The sequence below is a fragment of the Python bivittatus genome, unplaced genomic scaffold (assembly GCF_059951505.1).
Source record: "Python bivittatus isolate LINGU-HERP-01145 unplaced genomic scaffold, Pbiv_v1 ctg000080_np1212, whole genome shotgun sequence".
NCBI classification, from domain to species: domain Eukaryota; kingdom Metazoa; phylum Chordata; class Lepidosauria; order Squamata; family Pythonidae; genus Python; species Python bivittatus.
Window position 1 is genome coordinate 14,244,625 of NW_028277035.1, and position 14,200 is coordinate 14,258,824.

Consider the following 14,200-nt stretch of genomic DNA (forward strand, 5'->3'; position numbering starts at 1 on the left):
GTGAACTGTTAATTTTAAGAATGCTAGCATTTTTAAAGGCACTTCAAATGTATGTTGGAAATGTGAAGAGCATGAAGGGACATTTTATCATGCTTGGTGGACATGTAAAAAAGCTTAAAAAATTGGATTCAAATACATACTTTGATACAGAGGATTTTAAAGATTAATATTCAATTGAAACTGGAACTTTTCCTTTTAGGATTAATGGACAAAGAGTTAGAAAAAAGCCAGGGAAGATTATTTCAATATATGATTCTTGTGGCAAGATTACTATATGCACAGAGATGGAAAGATTCAACACTACCCACTATGGAGGAATGGTTGGTGAAATTTATATATTTTGCTGAAATGGATAAATTGACTTCTTTGATTAGAGAAAAGACACTATATTTATTGGTGACTGGAAGCCTGTTATGGACTTTTTGCACAAGAATGAAAAAAATGAACTTGTGACTTATGGTTTTGATGATTAGACAGGATAGATTATAGAAAGAAGAGTAATATGATGTAACTTTAGAGAGAGAGAGGTTAAAATATATTTGTACTTATAACTGCTGTGAAGAATATCGGAAGCCACTTTATATCTTTTTTCTTCTCTATTTTTCCTAACTTTTTTCTTTCCTTGCACTCTTTGCTTTTTCTTTGTTTTCTTTCTTCTTTCTTTCTTTATATTGGTTTGTGTTTGTTTTTATCTTCTTGTTTAAAAGCTTTAATAAAATTATATAAAAAAGCATTCTTACACTTTTTTTTTTTTTGTAAATTGTTCAAAAAGTAAGGACTAGCCAATCAGAATAAGATCCAACCTGTGCTCTGCTGACAACCTCAAGGGATTTATTCAATTTAAATATTTCAGATTGGAAGTAAAGAACTTCAGTGTGGTTTTGGAATACGGTAGGACCTCTCCCCACATTTCCCTTTGTATGCACATCTGCTTAACATAATCAGAAAGTAAGTATGCTTTGCTACTCCACAAAACATATTGATTCCTTGATGTGCCGTCCCCTTTTATGAGTCAAGCTGTTCTGAATGTCGTTTGCCTTTAGTACTAAATTTACAGTTCAGGCATTCAGATTGATGTATAGGAATGAGTAGAGAATGCACACACATCCCCTAACGTTCCTCCCTGGAAATTACACGTTTCTGCCACACAAGTTTAACCCAAGGCTATGTGGGCTTTTAGGTGTAAAAGCACTCTGCACGTGCACAAAGGATTCGGAAACAGGTTCCAGGGGTTAAGTGCTGCTTCCGAAGAGACTCGCAGTCGGTGGTAGATACATGATAAAACAAAGCTGCTGCATCCCGTTTCGAATGATTGCGCCATTTCGGCTGGGAGCTGCAAGCCGCGCTTAATAGAGCTAGAGTCTTTCCAGACCATGGCTAGACGGCCGGGGTCGTTTGCGGGGGAATCGATGGACTGGGGGAACGGGCTGTAGAATCTGCTCCGCGTTCAGCCCGTGACTCAGCCGAAAGCTAGCCAGGGCAATGCAGCTGCTGGAGGGAGGCGGGGAAGGGGGAGAGGAGCGCTCCCTTGGATCCCCCTCCCTCGGACTGCACCGCTAGCCCTCAGAGCCGCCTTTCGAGGGACGCTGGAACCAAGAGCAGCGTTTCCCGCCGTAGCTGCTTGGAAGGGAAAAGATAGGGGGTGGGGGATCGGCAAGGGATGACCCAGGCTATCAAGCGAGTCTGATCGCGGTCCATGCCCCCTCCCGCCCCGCCGCTGACTCAGCACTTCCTCGCTGCTGACTGGAGCGTCAGGAGATCCCTCCCGTTCTTCGAGCGGCCCGCCGGGAGCTGCTCTGTCGGAACTCTTTCTGCCCCCGCAAAAGGGCAGCGAGTTCACTCGCCCTGCGTGCTCCTCGCCCTTCCCTCCCCTCCAGGATGTGAGCGTGGCTGAGGGAATGAGGTTAAACTCGCTGGGCCGGTCGATGCCTGCAGGGCCCGGAACCTCATTCCGTAGCGTTGAGCAGGCCAGGCCCGGGAGCCACAGCCTCTTTCCAGTTGGCTGGCCTCGTGCCGCGCAAGACGGTTGGCAATGGTAGGTAAGATGGACAACTGCAGACAACGTCAGCTGGGTTTACACACATGCTTACCTGTGGTGGACAATCTTGGTTTACCCAAATAATCATATATTCCTGATTTGCACACGCACACACAAAACCAATCGTATATTAAACGATTAGGTTGTGTGCAACCAGCAGTCAGTAATCCTCTGAACAAAGCCTCCATGTAACAGGAAGCCCATTTGAATGCTACTGCCTACATCTCACAACAGCAGATGTGAGAAATCTTGATGATACCCTTAAAGCTTATATTATCCCTTAAAAGCAAGGGATTTATCACACATACCAACCTAAATGTAGAAGGCTAATTGACGAAGAAGATGCATAAACTAGAATTCTTAGTTTTGTACAGACTGGAAAGTAGTAATAATTGAACATGCACATATAATTTAATTACGTGATCACTAGCCATATTCTTAGCTTATCCCCTTAAAGAGGTGATGAGGGCAATGTCAGTAGTACAAAGTGGGAAAAGGTGCTCACTGTACAATGCCCCAGAGAGCCCCAGCCAATTCTAACTCTCAGATTAGTTCCTGGATATAACTTAGTTGTATTTAAGGGAGAGAGAACAAGATGGGGAGGAATAGGTTTAGATCTATTATTAGGGTTGTGTTTTTTTTAAAAGATACTCTATAGGATACTCTCTACCAATCTGGAAAACTGCATCATGCAAAGCCACTTTTTAAAAATTACCATCTGTTGATTAAGCCACAAATTCTGTGGGGTCACACATTGCTCTAATATTTGTTAATGCCTTTATTGTTTATTAGGTTTATATCTTGTCTTTCATTCAGGAACTCAAGCAGCATCCATAGCACTCCCTCCTCCTGATTTTTCCCTGTGAGGTTGATTGGGCTAGATGATCCAGCTATTGTGGTTTGTTAATCATTGTTTATGGACCAGCATATTGTGTGCATTCAGCCAGTGGTGGCTTAGTTAACCCATAGCTAAGGAAAGTATGGCTTACTGCATTGTATGAAACCAGTCCATGACAGGTACCCACAGGGGCTATCAGTGATATCAGCATGACAGATACAACCGGGCAATTGAAAGCCTGCCCCTTTTTACATGAATGCAGTGCATATTAAAAGAGGGCGAGGCTTTGATCGCACCTGCTATTTTGAAGTTGTTGACAGCCCTGCAGGCACCACTGCTTTGGGACCAAATGTTGCAGAGTGGAAGAACGTTAAAGTAAAAATAAGGGATATTCCCCAAGTTTAAGAATGTTTAGAATCTCTAGTATCTTATGGTAAAAGCACTGGCTGTTGGTCTCGACGAATGTATATACTACCTCCTAATTCATAAGCCGCAGATATGAAGTACTAATGGCTGAAGAATGACAGTGGATAGAAACGTCTGTCTTCCTATCCTTGTGAACTTTTGAAAGGCACCTAGTTGGCCAGTGTGGGGATTGGTGACCTGATTTATCAGAACTCCTATTTTGTTCTCATATAGAGTAGGAGGAGGTTGGCAGTCCTGGGGAAACAGCCTCTGCCTCTGACATGAAACATTTCCTCTCACTCTCAACCACTTCCTGAGTACCAACTCATTCTTTTCAGAAAATATATATTTGCAGGCACATGGCAAGAGAATGGTGGGTTAGTATTGCTGTACATTCCCTCTGGTCTTCTACATGGGAAGACAGAACCCAGAATTATTTTTGCTGCTGCTTTGTTAGACATTCTAGAATCCGGTATTCCTTCTTTCCCTCTCCCCCTCTTAGAAACAGAGCGCGAAGGTTGGAAGTTAGAATTCTATCCCTGCTTTGCCAGCGCCTCCCTTGATTCCTTGGGAAAATCCCTACCACTCCCTAGCTTTTTTTTCCTCATGTATGGCGCTTGCAATCATTAGTCCTACCCATTACATGTTTAGGGCAGAGAGGTGTGACGGATTTCGTCATTAGAATTGGTAGTGAATGAATAGCAGTACCATACCTAAACTATATATCTAGTTTTGTTTAGGTATGTAACTAACTTAATAATTATTAGGAATGAAATTTATTTTTAATTGTTATTACTTGTATTTATTTATTTATTTATTTATTTATTTATTTATTGTGTCAGTTGAAAAATTCAATAAAAATTACTGTCTTTCAAAAAAAAAAACCCCACCTATCATATCTGAACTGCATACATCTGGAGAACCACTAGATGGCAGCAAAGGGCTAGTGCTTTGTGAATAGTTTTGCTGCTATCTAGTGATCCTCTGGATTTCTACAGCCTAGAAATGGAACTGTGAATGTGGCAGGATTCTAAGCTAAACTTGTTAAGAATTATCAGATCAATGAGACTAGCGCTACTGCTTTTCACACCAGACCATCAGTGTCCCCCACTTCAAACCACAGGAAAATATTGGCATTGGATTCTCATAGAAAAATGGGGAATTCGCTGAGGGAACCTATTATTTCTGGTTGTTTGCTTTAACTTACGTATAGTCTAAAAGCTTCTCTGCAGAACTGACCTGACTAAACCCGTCTGAGTTTCCTAAATCTTCTTGGCCTCCCAATCTGTCCAGTCCTGTGGTTTGTCATGTCTTAACCAGTTTTCTTATACCTTTCCAGTCTCCTATTTTGACTAAAGCACACCCTTTTTTCCTACTTGATTTTCATAATCTCCTTTTTTATTTTCATATATATAGACACGTACCACCCATAGGGGTGAGAATTATATATATATAATTTTTTTTCCCTGAATGTCTTTTCCCCAGTATGGCTCCCCTGAGATGTGTTGGTCCCCCCAAAATTGTTAAGTGATATGACTGGGAATTCTATAAGTTAAACTCCAAAGTATCTGGAGGATACCAGGCTGGAAGATAGCTGGAGGCTGACAGGGTATTTTTTTAAGACGTTGCAGGCTTTCTTGTATTTTTCTAGCAGAAAATGTTGTTATTCAGAAATACAGCAGTTGTGCTCCATATCAGACATCCTCAAGTTCTTCCATTCCTAGCTATTCCTCTCCAGGACCTTTTCTCCAGTAATTATGGCTTCACTGCTTTTCCAAAGGTAATTACCATCTCTTATAGTTATTTACAGCTCTCTTCTAAATCCTGTGTTAGATAGCCTGAGCCACATTTGTTGGCAAAATGGTAGCATTTCTAAGATGTTCTAATGGAGATAATCAGCTCTATGGCTCTGCTTCTGAAGTACACGATTTGGAGAAAACTCAAAAGTTTAGACATAAGAACAAGTAGTGTTGCATAGAATTTGCTAAATCCAAGATGGTTTGGATAAAGGCCTTCCATAGGGATTACATGGTGCATGGTAATAGGGAGGTTACAGTTTGATTAAGAATGGACAGAGCTAGTAATAGCTTCAGCTTACTGGACCATGTTAAGTTTTTGAACCATCAAGTAGGGGACAATACAGTTCCTTAAATATAGGATTGGAGTGTTACCTAGAGGAACCTAAAATGTTTCAAAACAGTTAAGGCTCTAGCTTACTCAGAGACCTATTTGGGGAAAAGTAGTTGCTACTTCTTATGATTCTAGCTGGATTCACACCAGACATGTTTTACTAAACTGTCAATGATTACTTTATGGTTCAGCCTGTTTGCAAACCCATAAACATTTGGTTAATTTAATAAACTATGGTTAATGTAATCAGGGTTAAGCAAGCTGTACAAACAAAGCCACCTTTTGTTTAACCGATTTGCTTACTTTTGGTTAGGGGTTCTTTATTTCTAAATCTTAGGATAGCTTTGCTATGGAGAGATTGATGTTCACATCAGTTTATCCATATCTTGACTCCCTTCCCCTGCTTTAACCTGTCTGACTCAATATGACTTAGGGGTCTGTTACTTAATTTTTACCTTCTAGCCATCCAAATCTATACCATCTAATTCTAAACTCCCAAGAGGTTCAGATAGAAACCAAAAAGCCAGTTCAATCATTCTGTGTTTTTGGTACTTATTTTTACCCTGATGTTGACTAAGTGGTTTTTGAAAGCACATCAGAGTGCTATCATTTCTACCATACTTGTAGTAGAAGTTTAATCTTTTGTTATATCTTGCATTATCTTCATGAAGAAAGCAGCATTCCTACCCCTCCCCAAAAGTAAAAGAAAAGAGCCAGTCAGGTGTACTGGTTAAGGTGTTGGCCTAGAAACCAGGAGACTCTGAATTCTAGTCCTCTCTTAGATGTGGAAGCCAGCTGGTGATTTTGGACCAGGCACTCAAGAGACTTTCTAGTCTAGCACCTCACAGGTTTGTTGTGAGGAAAATAGGTAGGAGCATTATGTATGCCACCTTGAGTGGTACAAAATAAAGGTAGGTAATAACAGTAATAATAAATGTCCAATTTCCTTTTCCATGGCTGCATCTGCTGCCCCCACAACTCTCTGTCATCTGTGGTTAGGAATACATATATAGGAATGAGAAGCTGGTGGACCTTAGAGTCCTTAAAAGTTGTGGGTGTAGTCAAGTAAGGGAAGATAAAAGGAAGAGGAAGAAAATAAAATTTAAACCTGGAATTGTTTGTGTGACATGAATCTACTTGCAGTTGCCCTTCCTTGTCTCACAATTGATTGCATCCTATAAATGCATGCAAAAATCTACCCTTATTACTTCTTTATTTATTTTCTTTTAAGTTGTATTTACTTTATTTGTATACCATCCATTGCTGAAGGGTCTGGGATTAGCTCAATTTCTGGATCCTGGTTTTCAGATTATTGAACTGTAGTCATCCCACTACAATCCATACATTTCTGTAAGTAATATTTACATCTTTACATTTGATCACACTTGTTTAGCATCTTTTAAATAGTGTGGATAGTTAGGGTGAGCACTGATACTGAGGACAAATTTCCAAGATAAATCCTGACAAATCTCTATCAATTGCCACCACATACACATCTGTTTACTGACTTCTGATTAATGAACAGTATCACTTAACAGCCAACTATTATCAATTTGTATCAAGTAACAGACAGCTCCTTCACTTACTTGCAGCTTGGAGATTAATTAGGTTGCTGTAGTTGAAACCATTTGGAAGGCTATTTAAATGAATTCTAAACACAGTAAGAGAGTAAATGCTGCTCACCACAGTGGCTATATTAGTATAAAACACAAAACCAGGATTTTTAACTGTGTTCTCTTGAATTCATCACAATGTCCTGGTTGAAGAAAATATTAAGCTGTAATGGCTATATTAACATATATTAAGCCCCAAACAAACTTTACTATGGGTGAGTGAAGTATAGGACTTACTTCCAAATAAAATGAATAGTATTTGCTCAACTCCTACAACAATTTTAACATTAAAATATTAAGCAGAAGAGTCTTTTCCCCCTAGAATATCTTCCAAAAACTAACTATAGGAACTGTTACTTATTTTATTTTCAGTAGCTGGACTAAATTCATTAATGGCTGTGTTCACAAACTGAACCATGACATTCACATTTTAGCCTAGCTTATTGTGAGACCCCAGCCTGTGTAGTTATTGTTCAGTACTTTATACAGACTCATAAAACTGGGTTAATTGAATAAAACATAGTTATATTAATCAAATGCAAATGATTTGCAAGCTCTAGCATGAAAATTAAGGAGCACAGTGAAAAAATGGGACTATGATTAAATATAAGGAAGACCAAACTAATGACAAAAGATACAGCAATCAGCCTTAAATTGACACTGAAGATGCTGAAATGGTGGATAGTAGGATCAACTATCAATAGTAAAGGAACCAGGAGTCAATAAATACACCACCACTTGATAAGGTAGCAATGAGGGTCTTGGAAAAGATATTCAGATGCCATGATGTGTGAGAAAGATTAGAATTGTGCAGGTAATGTGCTCTATGGAAATGAAAGTTGGGCTTTGAAGAAACAAGATAGAAAGAGTATTGATGCTTTTAAACTTTGCTGTGGAGAAGACACTTCAGAATACAATAGCCAGGAAAATAAAACAACAGATCATAAAGCAAATCAATCCAGTATTCTCACTTGAAGCACAAATGACCAGGCTCAAGCTATTGTGTTTTGGACACATTATGTGAAGACCAAGCTCCCTTGAGAAGCCCATAATGCTGAAAAAGTGGAAGAAAAGAGAAGAGGACAGTCAGGAACAAGATGGATGGACTTGATTACAACAGTAATGGATATATTGTTGGAGGACATGAAAGGGCAGATTGGGGACAGATCATCTTGGAGAAGGTCTATTTATGTGGCCTAAGAGTTAACACTGACTTGATAACAATATTAATTATGGCTGCATTGTACAAACATAGTATTGGCTTCACACCTTTGAACACAAAATTCACATACTCAGACTTGGATTACTTGCCATCAGTGGCTTACTGCTCTTTTTTGTTTTTTAATCCTGCCTTTATTATTTTTATAAATAACTCAAGGTGGCGAACATACGTAATACTCCTTCCTCCTCCTATTTTCCCCACAACAACAACACTGTGAGGTGAGTTGGACTGAGAGAGAGCAACTGGCCCAAAGTCATCCAGCCAACTTTCATGCCTAAGGCAGGACCAGAACTCACAGTCTCCTGGATTCTAGCCTGGTGCCTTAACCACTAGACCAAACTGGCTCTTTTGATGTTTGGGTTGATCCTTAGCAGTTAGAAAGTTCTTGACCATTTTATGACATTTTCAAGAACTTAGCCGAGAGGGAGGGGTGTATTTTTTTCTCACAGTTTTTGTTCCATTACTCATTTATCTTAAAGTTGGTCTTTTTTTCAGTTCCTGCAACTGAGAATAGGATGGGATCACAAATAATAACTATTTTGACCAGTTCAATATTCTGTGCTACCCATTCATCCTTTTTCCTACAATACTTCCCACAATCTGTATAACTGTATAATGGTATGTCAGAAACCAATTATAAGCAGTTCTAGTTAGAATTTGGAGATATATCTAGAGAATTCAACATTTTGAGCTGGATCCTATATTGAAAATAGTAATGGGAAGTTGCAAGTATCTGCAGTATTGTTTTGGAGGATCTGATATAAGTTAAACAACAGTTTTGTTCCCAGTTGTAAGAACCTGTTTCTTACTATGCTCTGAAAGGATATGCATGAAGAAAAGAAATTCCAAAGACACATTTCCAGCACTTTGTTATCTAAAGCTGCAACTTTTTTTTTCAGTTCCCTGGAAGTAAGTTCCACAGAATTCAGTGAGGCTTTCTTCTGAGTAGACATGTAAAAGATTGAAAGATTGTGTTGTCCATTGTGTGGTACTATACTAGCCTTGTTCACAGGGGACTTCAAAGGGCATGGCAAATTGCAATGGTGAATCTCCTGGCAAGAAGAGAATAAGAAATTCTGTAAGTCAGGACTGGAGGGAATAGTGAGAAGGAAGGGGACTGGGTAGACGGCACTGTTTGAAATTCAGTTCAGGCTGGAGGGATATCTTTTATAATTAGCCAATCCTTCTTGTGCCTTAGGAAAGCTCCAGGTGTGGCCATTTAAAGGATTTTAAATGCTGACTCAAGCTTTGCTGCCTGTTTCCCGTTTCTGTCCTTGAGATGCACTGGTATGGCCAGTCTGGGTGCCAGGCCTCAGAATGTAGCAAAGTCTGGAGACGACGCCAACCTGGCGCCATACTCTGCCCAGCCCTGGCTGGCAGGGAGGCGTCCCTGGCCCAGATGCTCCTGCAGGGGCAGGTTTCTCCAGGGTGGAACGTGCCTGTGTAGAGTGAAGCTGGGCTGGAGTTCTGGTGAGATGGATCCTCCTCCCAGAGATGTTTGACATACCCAGTGGCTTCTCTCAGCACTTTGCAGACTGAGGAGCCTCCCAGGGAATGAGGTCTGATGACTTGTTCTGTTTGGTCCTGATCAACACCCTTGAGCTACTCTGTCCAAGAACTGCTACTTGATTTGCTAGCAGATATAAGCAGAGGTCCTGGGTCTTAACGTGTTACAGGCATAAATTCAATAGGAATGTGCTTTTCCCCTCCTCTATATTCTACTGCTTGGATATGCTGCAGCTTCTGCATTTCAGCCTTCCTTAACATGTGTAAAAAAGAGAAACCCCATATGTTTAAATAACTGACCTGGTTCACACATCATACTGAGGCACTGGTTACTTAAAATAAAATATTTAAAATTGTTGGATCCCCAACATAGGGCCCCCTTTGCTCCATTCTGTTAGAGATTATTTTCATTTTAAACAAAATTATAAAGGAGGATGGTATAGTGCCAAGAAACAAAAAATTTAAAAATCATCCGTATCCAGAATCTATAAGAATGCTCTTGGAATTCCACATAGCCCTCTCAAACACTCCTACAAAATAAAACAGATTACAGATGACTAGGGGGGAAAAAAGATAGGGATTGATAGTATCCTGGATAGCTAGACAAAGCAGCAAGAGTGGCCTGATCAGCTTGCTTTTTAGTTAAGTTAGATTTTTTATGACTAGCCATGTCTACTGTGGCATCTTTGAGAAACAGCAACCTTTCCCCCCTCCCAGTAGCCATTTTATTTGCATGCTCAGGGCATGATCTCAAAATGTAGAATGTGCCTGTTGGCTCAGAAAAAAATGAGCCCTGCTTAGCTTTTCCATCACACACATTGATTAGATTTATCTGTGTCACTAAACCCAAGGTGGGCAATTTAGGAGGGGTCAGGGACTGCAACTCCGCATCCAGTCTTGGAGGGTCACAAAAAGCAATATGATTAGTGATAAAATTAGGAGTGGCTAAAACTTTCCCATTTTTAAAGATAGGAAACAGAGTGGGAGGCCTCTGGGTGGCAAACTGTAGTCATTCCCACTGTTAAAACCTCCCAAAACCTTTTTTTTAAAAAGTCCTGAAATAATGCTGCCAGAAATTGGCAGTTTTGCTGTAGAATTTCAGCAGTATGATCCCAAGGGGCAGGGGAAGCACGAGTTCTTCATACCTGCACTAAACCATAATAGTGCTTTACAAACTACAGTAGTTGAGTTCACATAACACACCAAACCAAAATCAAACTAACCACATTATGGTTTTGGATGATGTGTGAATCTGGAGTGAATGAATTGATATTCTCTTCCCTCTGTCCTTGGCAACTTCTGTTGTTTGGCCTAAATTACCTTTTTGGCGTTACTTTATGTATGTCATTACGTTGTTTGGCTTGAAATCAGTTTGGTTTATGGATCATTGATTATTGGGAGGTCATCTTTTTTTTTTTTTAATGCAGATTGTCTTTTAGCCAAATTGCTGATAAGTTTGCCTAGGGATAAGTTTGCCTAGTTGGTAAAATGAGTGTAATGTTTATATTCAGCTCAGGCAGCTGAACACACTGGGCCAGCCCCAACTGCAGGCATGTGGGAATGCATAGTGTTCTCTGCTAACTCATTTATATACCATGCATATCTACAGTTTATTCACACAGCTTTTCCCCACTTACTGCTTTCTCGATGAGTTGGAACTGCAATTTCTAACACATCTGTAATTTCCAGATTGGGGAAGACTACAATAACATCATGAAGGTGTTCTTTTCAGCTTTCTAAGAATTCTCTGCACAGCTATGCAAACTTGTGCTTCTCTGTGTATTCATGTTTATCTACAATACTTCATCTTTACTCCATTCTGATAGTTTTATGCATACTTAAGACAACTAGTCATGGTTGATATCTAAGATGACAGGGCTGCATTATATTGCTCAGGTTTAGTATATGATCACCATATTGACTCTTTTCCAGACAGCAATAAAAAGATTAAACCAGGCTTCCTCCCCTTCTTGGAGGAATGTACTCAAGAATGGAACAAGTCTGTCCTTTACAGATTGCTTCACTGTCATCTTTACAGCAGGAAGAAAACAAACAGCTGGAAGCTATAAAGCAATTGTTCCATCTTTTAGAGTGCTCTAAGAGTGATACATACAATGTTATTATTATGGAGCATTTTCCTAGTGATCATAAATGCTAGAAATTTAGAAACACTTTAAAAAAACACAGATATCCCATCTTGTTAATTAAGAAAAAGATACATCAAATATAAATGTGCAGGAAAACAGTGATGAGGTTAAATTCTGGCAGCTGTGGCAGTAATTTAACTATGGATTCTATCCTACAGTATATGCAGCAACTCACTGAAACCACTCCAAGGTTAAGCAATAAGGAGGAAAAAGGACACTAAGGATTGGACAGATTCTCAGTTTGACTTTGGGAGAGCTTCCTGTTTTCTTTGCCTCTGAAATATTCCAATCTCAGCTCAGCTCTTTTGCCTCCTATTCACCCTCTGCAGCAATTCAAGCGTTGCCCTTCCCCATTAAACCTCCCAAACAGCCATTTAGGCTCTTACCTATACATCTTTCATGCTTTCTAATGGCTTGATAGTCTGAAGTAGAGAGCTGATTGTCATATTTTCTATCAATGTTGATCTGGAAGAGTATTTTTTAAAATTCAGGCTGTGCTGTTCTGCCTGACCTTCTATTACCTGTCCCTTGTAAGAAAGAGCCCTACCAGGTCTCTGTTTTTATGATCATCTGGAGATTAGTGGAGACCCGGTTTGCTTATTTGAGACTGTTCCACTGGGAGCTTCATTGCACGTTCAATTTAGAAAGGGCAGCTCAGAGCTGTTGGCTCTAAATGCTCTGCATTAGCACAGTTGATCTCCTTGTAACTCATTCATCCATGTATAGGTGCCAATTGTCTCCTTCCACACTGATGTGCTCAAGTTTAGAGGAAGTTGCTACATTCCTCACTTGCTCTGACAGTTCATGTAGAATTGTGCAGAGTTGAGTGTCTGTCTGCCCAGCCCCCTTTGCAGTTTACTAACACAGTCATGCCCTAACGTTACCAGTCTTCCACTTGGTCCCACAACATTGCCTTTAGGACTTTCCCTACTTGAAATAGTTCAACCAGTTGAAATGTTACCCACCTGTTTTTAAGTTGGTAGAAAACTATATTGGCATGAAATGGCTGCCCCTGTTGCCGAGCCCATTCCTGCCTCTGTTGCCTCTTTTTCCAATTACTGCAGTCACTTGTGTTTCCTTCAAGGTAATGGGTGAAAAAGCCTGACAGATTTATACACCATGAGGCTGTGCTTGGGCAGTGTCAGCAGTAGAGAGAAAATGCTGCTTTAGGATTGTCTCATGTATGGGCTGGAGATAAGATGAAGGCAACATCATGGGGTCACAGTAGGAAAAAAATATGTTGCCCAAGTATGTTTGTTGCAAGTGTGGAAAGACCTTTCATCTCCATCCCAGCCTATGAGTGAAACAGCCTTAAGTTGTCATTAAAAGCACTAGACTTAATGTAAAAGTTTCCCTTTAACTGGACATTATCTTACTGTAGCTTGAAGGTATATAAAATCTGCAGTATCTTACATCTGTTATCTTGGAGAGAATGTCAGTTGACCGTTGAGGGTATGACCAGAGGTGTTTTAGAACTGTTAGGAGGTGTCACACATAGTAATTGTCCAGACTGTGCTGGAGCCACTACTCCCCAGCCTTTGCCTTCCATTGGCCATTTTGTTTTCTAATTTTTTTCTATTCTATTATTTATCTGGTTCCCTTTTTTTGACACTAACTTTTCTCCAGGCTTCCAGCAAGGGAAAAGAGAGGAGACCTCCACTATCCTATTTGGGAAAGAAGAGGGTTGTATTTTTGCTACCCCACTTTCATAGTATTCTGAAACATGTTTTGGTCTTAAGATGCAACAACCCCTCTTTTCCTCAGTGCAGTGTCCAAAAAAATAAGGATGGATACTGAAATGGGCTTTTGTGTTTGTGCCAGTTTTCTTGTATCTGTCAATACCATTAATTTCCCTCTTCTCCCCACAAAATAGAAGAAAGGTTGTCCAGCATTTAGTCAGTTTCACTTCTCCTGCTCTAAGGACCTAGCTAATTGCATAATCATGGCAGAATCTGCTTCTCTCATTTGTTGAGCTATTTCTCCCCTGGTGTCTGCCCATTTGGGTTTTTTTTTTTTTTATTCCACATTATTTTAGCTTGAGAGATACCTAAAATGGGTGTGTGGAAAGGGCCAGACAAACCAGCGTGGAGAAGACAGGCAGAATCCTGAAGTGAGACCCACCCCATTCCTGCTGCAGTTGGAGGTTTTCGCACAGGCTGGCGGCTTGCTGAAATGGGATGGCAACAAAGCCAGTGGAGAAAACCAGTAAGCTTTGAGTATAATGATTGGCACATTCATAAATGTAGGACAACACCATTCAGCAATAGAAACAAAGTAGGGATTGGCAATGGAAACAGCAAA

The 14,200-nt window shown here is 40.1% G+C and overlaps 1 protein-coding gene across 2 annotated transcripts in view; it reads left to right on the plus strand.

The window, feature by feature from the left end:
• Positions 1–1,752: 1,752 nt before the first annotated feature.
• RNASEH2A (ribonuclease H2 subunit A) overlaps positions 1,753–14,200 on the plus strand; it is a 63,475-nt gene continuing 51,027 nt past the window's right edge. For both annotated transcript variants that reach the window (XR_015794718.1, XM_007420974.4), the window contains exon 1: positions 1,753–2,035. The gene's annotated coding sequence lies outside the window, so the exon portion shown is untranslated. The remainder of the gene's footprint in view (positions 2,036–14,200) is intronic.